The 11,225-nt window shown below is 45.8% G+C and overlaps 1 pseudogene; it reads left to right on the top strand.

The window, feature by feature from the left end:
- Positions 1–6,283: 6,283 nt before the first annotated feature.
- Positions 6,284–6,439, top strand: LOC122210991 (annotated as a pseudogene).
- The last annotated feature ends 4,786 nt before the right edge of the window (positions 6,440–11,225 follow it).

The following is an 11,225-nucleotide window of genomic DNA, read 5'->3' as shown; positions in this document are numbered from 1 at the left end:
GATCACTGTCAAAAAATAAGAACGAAAAAAATAACAAGCGTCGGCGAGGATGTGGAGTGACTGGAGCCCCCCTCGGGCGCTGTTGGTGGGTGCGTGAGGTGATGCAACTGCTGTGCCAAACAGCGTGGCATTTCCTCGAGATACTGATAATTACCACATGACCCCGCAGGTGTACTTGTGGGCACAGCCCCCAAAGAACTGAAAGCGAGGACTCGAGTAGATTTTTTGTGCACCCACGTTCACGGCGGCAACATTCACGGGAGCCAAGACACGGAAGGAAGTGTGGATGAACGGACAGCAAAACGCCGTCCATCCTTACACTGGAACATTATCCAGCCTTCAAAAGGAAGGGGATTCTGACACGTGTACCGCGCGGGTGAACTTGGAAAACGCGACGCTGAGTGAAATAAGGCAGCCGTGAGAGACGAAGACTGTACGAGATCCACTTGTGTGAGGCGCGTGGTCAAAATTGCAGACAGGAAGTAGAAGGGGGATTGCCGGGGGCCGGGGCAGGTGACAGTTTGGAGTTAGTGCTTGGTGGGTATTGTTTCAGTTGGACAAGATGAAAAGAGTTCTGGAGAAGGACGGGGTGAAGGCTGCACGTTACGCGTGGAGGTGACGCCACAGAAATGTACGCTTAAAAATGGTTAAGATGATAACTCTTATGGGTTGTTTTAAATGTTTATTTTGAGAGAGAGAGTGTGTGGAGGGGCAGAGAGAGAAGGAGAGAGAGGGAGAGAGAGAGGATCCAAGCCGGCTCTCCACTGTCAGCACAGAGCCCGGCGTGGCGCTCGAACCCGTGAATCCCGAGATCGTGACCTGAGCCGAAATCAAGAGTCGATGCTTAACCGACTGAGCCACCAGGCACCCCGATAAGTTTTATGTTATGTGTATTTTACCACAATAGCAAAGAAAGGAAAAGGGAATAATTATAAAAAATCGGCAATAAGATAAACATCTAAGAGTTGAGAATCATGCGATCGGAAGGAAAAAAAGAGTCAAGCGCGTATCCTGCTTTTCCTACCCAAACCAGATCTCCGGGCAACCGCAGCGGGAGAGGGGGCTTCTCTCCAGAGAAATACTCTCGCTGATGAACAGAGGTCGACCCGGTGAACCTCCTGACGCACGCACAGACCGCTAGCGGACTTGTCAAACCCCCAGCCCGCTTCACCCAAGTCTCGTTCCGAGACACTTCAGGGCCTTCTGGGGAGCCACGCCCACCCTCACGGCCACCAGGACCCCCGGGGGGCGGGCACAGAGCGGCAGTGGTGGGTGCTAGAGCAGGGCCGCCGGCCTTGAGCGCCACCCCCAAGGGGGCAGCCACACCCTGGGGGACGCCAGCCTAAGGAACCATAAGCCAAGTGGAGAGAGAGGACAAAAGCCGGGCTGTGGGGGGAAGCCTCCTTTCCTTACCCTGCCGAGGAGAGGGGGCTTCTCTGGTGGGTCTGGACTGCGGGCCGGCGGAAGCGTGCGCCTGCCCTTCACCTCTGCGCGCTGAGCTGCTGGTCCCACTCACCCGTGCACCCCTCACGTCCCCTCTGGAAACCGAGATTCTCGGGGCGCCTGGGGGCTCAGTCAGTTAAGCATCCGACTTCGGCTCAGGTCATGATCTCACGGTTCATGAGTTCGAGCCCCACATCGGGCTCTGTGCTGACAGCTCGGAGCCTGGAGCCTGCTGCGGATTCTGTGTCTCCCTCTCTCTCTGCCCCTCCCCCACTCACACCGTCTCTGTCTCTCAAAAATGAATAAACATTTAAAAAAATATATTTTTTAAGGTAATGGATGGGGGCACCTGGGTGGCTCAGTCGGTTAAGTGCCTGACTTCAGCTCGGGTCACGATCTCGCGGTTTGTGGGTTCAAGCCCCGCATAGGGCCCTGTGCCGACAGCTCGGAGCCTGGAGCTGCTTCGGATTCCTTGTCTCCCTTTCTTTCTCTCCGCCCCTGCCCGTGCTCTGTCTCTCTCAAAACTAAATAAACATAAAAAAGAAAAATTAAAAAAAAAAAAGAAACTGAGATTGTACGTCTTTGAGAACGAGGGCAATGAACCCAACATAAAATCTACATCAGGGTTGAGTTGAGAAGGCTCACTTTGTGGGGACTTCACTCCACCGGGTCCTCTTCTGTCCCACTCCTTTGTCTTTGTGACCTGCCCTGGCCAGGCCGGGAGGAGGACGGTGGCTGTAAGAACATGACCTCTAAGGAGGCAGCGTCATGTCACGGACGTCCTTCTTGATGTAGACAACTGTTGATTTTCATTACACTGTTCTAATTACGGTTTCATGGTCTCCGACCACGTCTGTGGCAAAGGTCCGTATCTACTCTGAGAATCTCCCAGCAGATGGCAGCAAAGTGTCTTGTCCTAACAAGAGTCAGCCTCTGTCCGGCTTTCTGACCTGAGTCCCTCTGTGAGGCTGCCAACACGCGGCTCCCGAGGAAGAAACGGTCCAGAACGGAGGGTGTTCGTGGCCTGAGACCATCACAAACGACCTGCGCTTCTCGACACGTGGGCGCTCGCTGAGCGGCGTGAGCCCTAGAGGACATCAAGCAGAGGCGGTGGCCTTGGCCCTGACCCTGCTCAGACACAGACTTCAGATCTCCAAGACAGCCACCTCACCAGGGAGTTGGGGGAAACTTATTGAACACATTCTCTTCCAAATGGTGAAATTGGGGACCACCTAGAACCTTGTTATCTTATATGTAACATTCGAGAGATCGTGCTTCGTTTTCATCTCCGCTTCGGGCGTGAAAACTACCAGGGGCTGAGTGAGGGTGGGGACACGGTGTATCTTAGTGGCCGCGGCGAAGACACACGTGCACGTTGGTGGTGATATTGAGCATTAGAGCTTTGTTTTTAGGTTTACTTATTTGTTTTGAGAGAGAGAGAGAGAGAGAGTGCGAGCGCAAGTGGGGGAGGAGCTGAGAGAGGGGGAGAGAGAATCCCAAGCAGGGATTGTGAGCAGAGCCCCTCGCAGAGCTGCATCCCGTGAGCCATGAGATCACGACCTGAGCCGAAACCGAGGGCCAGACATTCAACGGACTGAGCCACCCAGGCACCGCTAGAGGTTTGTTTGAAAGTTTGAAAAACAAAAAAATAACAGTCTGTGCTGTGGAATAGACACTGTATTAAAAAATATTTAGGTGAGGGGCACCCGGGTGGCTCAGTCGGTTGGGTGTCCGAGTCTTGATTTTGGCTCAGGTCACGAGCTCAACAGTTTGTGAGACTGAGCCCCGTGTCGGGCTCTGCACTGGCAGTGTGGAGCCTGCTTGGGATTCTCTCTCTCTCTCTCTCTCTGCGCCTCCCCCTGCTCAAGCACACTCTCTCAATACATAAAGAAAGAAACATTAAAAGGCATATTTAGGTGATTTGCTATCAACTGCTCATACACAGTCCTCTTCCATTTAATGTCAAAAACCTATTCCTAAAAATTAGACATTCTCCACAAAAAGTCAGCTGAGAATCAACTTTGTAATATAACTAAGAACAGGCAGAATACTTCCGTGTAAGTAACACACTTACTTACGTATAACTGAATGTAAAACGCTAAACACTTCGCTTCCTAAACACAGTGATGGTCAAGGATGTTAACGAACCTGTCAGCAGGAATGTGGTTTCTTTCAGCCCCAGCCGTGTCCCCAGCGCACACACACCCATCTGTTTATCCTCGAGCAAAACACGTTCACGCGACTACAATCATCTACCCGTTGTTTCTGAGATGGAACTCAAGATTGTCCCACACGTTAGTCTCGCAAAGTTCTTTTACTGATTTGGGAGGACGTAAATATAAAGTGTTCCTGTATAAGTATTGCTAGAAAGAAATTTGAGAGACCCACATTCTCTAAAAGTGTAAGCATTAAGGGCCCAGAAGTCTTCACCGTCAGGAGTGTCGCCTCGTAGATGTCCTGTGGGCTGTGCCTGTATCAGGTGCCGCTTTTGATGAGGCAACGTCTAGATTCAGAAGACCATCCGAACCACTGTTCACCTGGGGCAAGGCGAATATTTTTTATTTTGCAGAAATCAGCAAAATTCAGTAACATGGTGCCAGATCGTTTATGCAGAAAACAATCACTAATACCAAATAATGTTACGCATTATTTAGAGGATAAACTACAAAACTGAGTAATTAAAATTACGGTAGATGGGATAAGTAGAAGTAGGATGATTTTCACTGAAGTGAATGTTCATCAACCTGCTCCACCCTCCCGGGAACGTGGTGGGGGGGGACGGTGCAGGGTGTGCACTGCCTGGTCCCCTTGTGGTCTGGTGGGACCATATGACTGGTGTTGGCTAATGAGGTGTGAGATGCACACGGCATCTTCATACCAGAGCATTTAATGGCCAGAGTTCTCTTTCCCTCAGCCCAGAAGACCAGAAATATTCCAGAAAATGGTCATTTCATCAGCCTGGGTCCTGAAATGAAGATGGCAGAGCGGAGTCTCAGCCAACTCACTTATTATGAGCGAGACTAAATTCACAGAAAGGAAGTGGGAAACATCCTAAGTATCCATCGATGGATAAATGGATAAGCAAAATTTGGTATGTACATACAAGGGAATATTATTCAGCCTTTAAAAAGAATGAAATTCTGGTAAATGCTACAATTTGGATGAGCCTTAAAGTCCTGATACTATGTGGAATAATCCAGACACAAGACTGTAGGATTCCACTTATACGAGAGGCCTAGAGAGTTAAATTCATAGAGGCAGAGGTGGAACAGTGACTATCGGAGGCTAGGGTTGGGGGGTACATGGGAGTTATTAATAGATGCGGAGTTTCATTGAGGGATGATCAAAAAGTGGAGACGAATGGTGGCGACAGCTGCGTGACATCGTGAAGGTTCTCAACGCCACTGAAGCGTATGCTTTACAATGGTTAAAATGGGAAATTTTGTTTTACATATTTTAACACAATATAAAAATTTTTATTTTTTTATTTATTTTTTAAAATAATTTTTAAAAGTTTTATCCACGTAAGTAATCTCCATACCCAATGTGGGGCTCAAACTCATGACCCTAACACCAAGAGTCACATGCTCTTCTCACTGAGTCAGGCAGGAGGTCCTAATATTTTTTTTAAAGAATCAAATAGAGGGGCGCCTGGGTGGCTCAGTCGGTTGAGCGTCCGACTTCAGCTCAGGTCACGATCTTGCGATCTCGCGGTCCGTGAGTTCAAGCCCCGCGTGGGGCTCTGGGCTGATGGCTCAGAGCCTGGAGCCTGCTTCCGATTCTGTGTCTTCCTCTCTCTCTGCTCCTCCCCCGTTCATGCCCAGTCTCTCTCTCTCTCTCTGTCTCAAAAATAAGTAAACGTTAAAAAAAAAAAAATTTAAAAAAAAAGAATCAAACAGGGGGCGCCTGGGTGGCTCAGTCGGTTAAGTGTCGGACTTTGGCTTAAGTCATGATCTCACAGTCTATGAGTTCGAGCCCTGCATTGGGCTCTGTGCTGACAGCTCGGAACCTGGAGCCTGCTTCAGATTCTGGGTCTCCCTCTCTCTCTGGCCCTTCCTCTCTCACACTGTCTCTATCTCTCTCAAAAATAAAGAAACATTAAAAAAAAATTCACTCTAGGGATTCAAAATCAAATTTGAGCAAGCCGAAAAAAGAATCATTGAATTTGAAGATATATCAATTGAGATTATCTAGTCTTAGAAAGAAAAATAAATTAAGAAATGAACAGCGTCTCAGAGACCTGACGTACCCAAAGTAGAATGACGTAATCAAAAGAAAACAAGTCAACCAAGAATTCTATATCCAGCAAAATCATTCTTAAAAAATGAAGAAAAGCTTAAAACATTCTTAATAATAATAAACCAAAGAGGGGAGAGTTTGTTGTTAGTGGATCTGACCTACAGGGAATACTAAAGCAAGTCCTTTGGGCTGAAATGAAAAGACACTAGACAATGATTCAGATTCACATGAAGAAATTCAGAACACCAGCACAGCTATGTGCAAAGATAAATACAAAAGACAGCATATGAGTAGTTTTTGTTTATAACTGCTTTTTTTCCTCCCTGACTTATAGGACGGCTACAGAAGCAATGTAACTCTAAGTTGATGCTCACAAAACATATGGAAATTGTCTTATAACATCTTATAATGATATAAGTGTCACTCAATCCAGAAGACACGATATTTATAAACATATATGCACCCAACGACAAAGCCTCAAAATACATGAAGCAAAAACTGACAAAACCTTTAAAGGGAGAAACTTACAATTTAACAATAATAGTTGGAGCTCTCGCCTTTTTCCCACCACCGTGGTGTGTGCGCTTGACTGTTCCTCGCCATGTTTTCTCACAAGACTTTCAGGATTAAGCGATTCCTGGCCAAGAAACAAAAGCAGAATGGGCCCATTGCCCAGTGGATTTGGATGAAAATTGGCAATTAAATCAGGCAGAACTCCAAGAGGAGGCATTGGAAAAGAACCAAGCTGGGTCTCTAAGGGATCGCACATGAGACAGCACACATACTTATGCTGCAGGAACATCACGTGTTCCTGTCCGATGGCTCTGTGACATCCCTACTACCTGAATAACAGACATGTTTTACCAGGGAAATGATTTCCTCTGTTGCTAAGCTTCTGCTCCAGTGAGTTGGTTCAGTAATAAATATGTGAGACCTTTTGGTTGGAAAAAAAAAACAATAATAGTTGGAAGCTTTAATACCCAACTTTCATAATGGATAGAACAATTAGATAGAAGATCAGCAAAGAAAGAGAAGACATGAAAACCACTACAGGCCAACTAGACCTAACAGGCATAATAGAACTTTCCACCCGACAACAAAAGGATACACAATCTTCTCAAGTGTATGTGAAACATTCTCCAGGACAGACCGCATGTTAGGCCATAAAATAGGTCTCAGTAAATTTAAAAGGATTGAAATCATGCAAAAAATATTCTCTGACCAAAATAGAATGAAATTGCAAATCATCAGAAAGAAAGAAATTTGGAAAATTCACACTTCTGTGGAAATTAAACAACACACTCCTAAATTACTAATGGTCAAAGAGGAAATTCCAAGGGAAATTAGAAAGTACTTTGAAAAGACTAAAAACAAAAACACAACGGACCAAAACTTATGGGATACGGCAAAAGCAGTGCTCAGAGAAATTGATATCTTTAAACACCTACACTGAAAATAACAAACACCTCAAATTAATAAACTAATCTTTCACCTTAAGAAGGTAGAGAAGAGTAAACTAAACTCAAAGCAGGCAGAAGGATGGGAATAGTAAAGATTAGAACGGAAACAGAGAATAGAAAAACAGTAGGAAAAAAATCAATGAAACCAAAAGTTGGTTCTTTAAAAAGATATATAGGTGCGCTGTGTGGGTCAGTCAGCTGAGAGTCCGACTTCAGCTCAGGTCATGACCTTATAGTTGGTGAGTTCGAGCCCCACATCAGGCTCACTGCTGTCAGCCTGTCAGCACAGAGCCCACTTCATATCCTCTGTCCCCTCTCTCTGCGCCTCTCCTGCTTTCACTCTCTCAAAAATAAATAAACATTAAATGAAAAGATAAATAAAATAGAAAAGCCTTTAGCTAGACAGACCAAGAGGAAAAGAGAAGACTGAAATCACTAAAATCATGTATGAAAAAGGGGACATTACTACTGACCTTACAGAAATAAAAATGATTATAAGGAAATACTATGAACAACCATATGCCAACACATTAGATGATCTGGATGAAATGAAATAATTCCTAGAAAGATATAAACTAGAAATTTTGTTTTAAAATTTTTAAAAAATGTTTTTATTTATTTCTGAGAGAGAGAGAGAGAGCATGAGCAGGGGAGGGACAGAGAGAGAGGGAGACACAGAATCGGAAGCAGGCTCCAGACTCTGACCTGTCAGCAGCACACAGCCCGACGCGGGGCTCAAACCCGCCGACCACGAGATCATGACCTGAGCCGAAGTCGGGTGCTTAACCGACTGAGCCCCCCAGGTGCCCCAGAAATAGAAAATTTCTACTCTTACAGTGGACCTGAAACAGGTGAAGAGAGATCGCAATCTAAAAATCTTCTCTCATTAAAAGCCCAGATGACTTTACTACCAAAGTCCACCAGAAGTTTAATGAAGAATCAACATCAGTTTGTCATAAGCTTTCAAAAAGGGAAGACTCACTAACTCAATCTAAGAGGCCAGCATTACCATGATAACAAAACCAGACAAAGACATCACAAGAAAAGAAAACTACAGACCAATATCCCTTATGAACATGGATGCAAAAATTCTCCACAAAATACTAGCAACCCAAACCCACCAGCATTTAAAAAGGATTATTCCCAGTACCAACTGGAAAATATCCCAGGATTGCAAGTTGTGTTCAACAAATGAAAGTTAATCAATGTAATGCGCCATATTAAATAAATAGAGGGAGGAAACCACATGATCATCAACAGATAGAATAAGAGCATTTGACAAAACATAGCATCTGTCCATGACCAAAACACTTAGCAAAGCAGAAAGAGTAGGGAAGTTTCTCCACCCGATAAAGGGCATCTAGGAAAAACCCACAGGGAACATCATACTTGATGGTGGAGGGAGGACAGCTTTCCTTCCAAGATCAGGAGCCAGACAAGGGCACCAACTTTCACCTCTCCTGTTCAACCTGTGCAGGAGATGCCAGCCAGGCAATTAGGCGAGAAAATAATCCAAAGTCATCCTGATTGGAAAGGAAGAAGTAAAGGCATTTCTCTTTGTAGATGACATGATCTTAAATATAGAAAACACTAGAAAGCACGCCAGAAAACTGGTAGCTATAAGAAGTGAGTTTGGCGAGACTTGAGATACGAGATCAACGTACAAAACTCGGCTGTGTTTCATACTAACAAGGAACAATCCAAAATGAAACTGAGAAAAATCCCATTAAGAAGAAGCATTAAAAACAATAAAATATTTAGTAATAAGTTTAGCCAAAGAAGTGGTTGTGTACTGGAAACTATAAAGTGTTGTTGAAAGAAATTAGAAAAGATCTAAATAAATGGAAAGTCATCTTGTGTTCATGGATCAGAGATTTCCCATCAGTAGATGGCACCGATCCCCAAGTTCATCTGCAGAGTCAGTGCAATCTCCAACATTTCCAGCTGTGCTTTTCGGCAAAAACAGACAGGCTAGGGCGCCTGGGTGCGTCGGTTGGTTGAGCATCTGATTCTTGATTTCGGCTCCAGACACGGTCTCCGGTTCATGGGTTTGAGCCCTGCACTGGGCTCTGTGCTGGTGGTGGCGGCGGCGGGGGGGGGGGGGGGGGGCCTGCTTGGGATTCTCTCTCTCCCTCTGCCCCTCCCCCACGTGTGCTCACTCCCTATCTCTCTTTATTAAATAAACATTTAAAAACAACGGATAAGCTAATCCTAAAATTCCTGTGAAGCTGTAGGAGACTCAGAATGGCCAAACAATCTTCAAAAACAACAAAATTGCAGGATTCACATTTCTCGATTTAAAAGTTTACTACGAATTCCGTACCACAGTTTACCACAAAGATTCAGTAACCTGCTACAAATCAACAGTGTGATCCTGGCCTAAGGACAGACATATTGGTTACTGGAAAATAATCAAGACTTGAGAGAGTAATCTTTTAACAGATGGTGCTGGGACGACTGGACATCCGCATGCAAAAGAACAAAGCTAGACATCTGCTTCACATCACATACAAAAATGGACTCAAAATGGACCAAAATGTAAGAGCCAAACTACTAATCTCTTAGAAGAAACAGAGACATACATTTTTGTTACCTGGAATTAACCGTGGTTTCTTACAAGGGCGCCTGGGTGGCTCAGTCGGTTAAACGCCCGACTTAGATTTTAGCTCAGGTCACGATCTCATGGCTTGTGAGTTCGAGCCCCGCATCAGGCTCCGCACTGGCAGGCTCCCCACTTGGGATTCTCTCTCTCTCCCCCCTCCCCCCGCCCTCTTTCTCTCTGTGTCCCTCCCCAGCTCATGCCCCCCCCCAAACAAATAAAAATTAAAAATTAAAAAAGAATGGTTTCTTACAAAGACACCAAACGCATAAGCAACCATAGAAAAAAGACATTCGATTTCATCAAAATGAAAACTTCCTGTGCCTTGAAGGACACCATCCAGAAAGGAAAAAGACAACCCACATAATGGGAGAAAATATTTGGAAATCGCCTGTCTGATAAGAGTCTTGTACTTAGAATCCATAAAGAACACTTACAGCTCGACAGAAAGAGATTTTTAAGGCAAAGGATTTGAGTGGACATTTTTCCAAAGGAGACACACAAATGTCTAAGGAGCACGGCGAAGACGTCAGTGTCATCGGTCGTTAGGGAAGTGCAAATCAAGACCACAGTGCGATGCCACTTTACGAGGACAGCCGGAACTTAAAACGGACGAACAGAGGGTAGCAGGTGAACAAGCGCTAGAGAGGATGTGGAGACGCGGGGACCTCGTACGCTGCTGGTGGGAATGCGAGACGGTGCGGCCACTGGGGGAAACAGTCTGACGATAGGACCCAGGAGTCCCACTCCTAGGAATCGAGGAGTGAACTTAAGAGGATTGCAAACACACGTCCCTACAAAAACTCACTAACGTTCATGGCTGCTTTATTCGTAACACCGAAAAAGTGCGAACAATCCGCCCATCGGCCGACGACCGGACAAAGGAAATGTCGTGGATCCACACAACGGAATATTAGTCAGCCTTAAAAAGGAAGGGGTGCTGACACCTGCTACCGCGGGGATGGACCTTCACAACGCGATGGGAGGGTGAAAGAAGTCGGACGCAAACCATATATGGTCCGAGCCCATTCGCAGGAAGCGCCCCGGGGAGGCCAGTCCATAGAGACAGAACATAGGCGACCGTCCCTGCTAAAGTGTATGGGGTTTCTTTAGGAATGGCGGAATGTTGTGGAATTGGCTGGTCCTGATGGTCGCTGAGCCTTGGGATATGCTAAAAAAAATAAAAAACAACTGTACGCTTTTAAAGGGGTGACTTTCGTGACAGTGAATTCTATTTTGAGAGAGACGGCGAGATGCCCAGACAAGCACGGGCTGGTTTGCGAGCAAGATAAAGGGAAAGGAAGCCAGTGCCTGATTTCAGGGACTTAGAAAGTTGCAAGAGACAACTGCTTCTCAGCCGTGGACAGGAGCACCTCGAGTGACAGAAGCTATTATACACCTCAGCCTTAAGTCAAGGGTTAAGTCAGGGGAGCACAGCGTACCCACACTTGATCCCTGATGGGTTAGGCGAGCACCTGGTAAAT

The sequence above is a fragment of the Panthera leo genome, chromosome F2, assembly GCF_018350215.1.
Source record: "Panthera leo isolate Ple1 chromosome F2, P.leo_Ple1_pat1.1, whole genome shotgun sequence".
NCBI classification, from domain to species: Eukaryota; Metazoa; Chordata; class Mammalia; order Carnivora; family Felidae; genus Panthera; species Panthera leo.
This window is presented reverse-complemented; position numbering and strand designations above follow the sequence as displayed.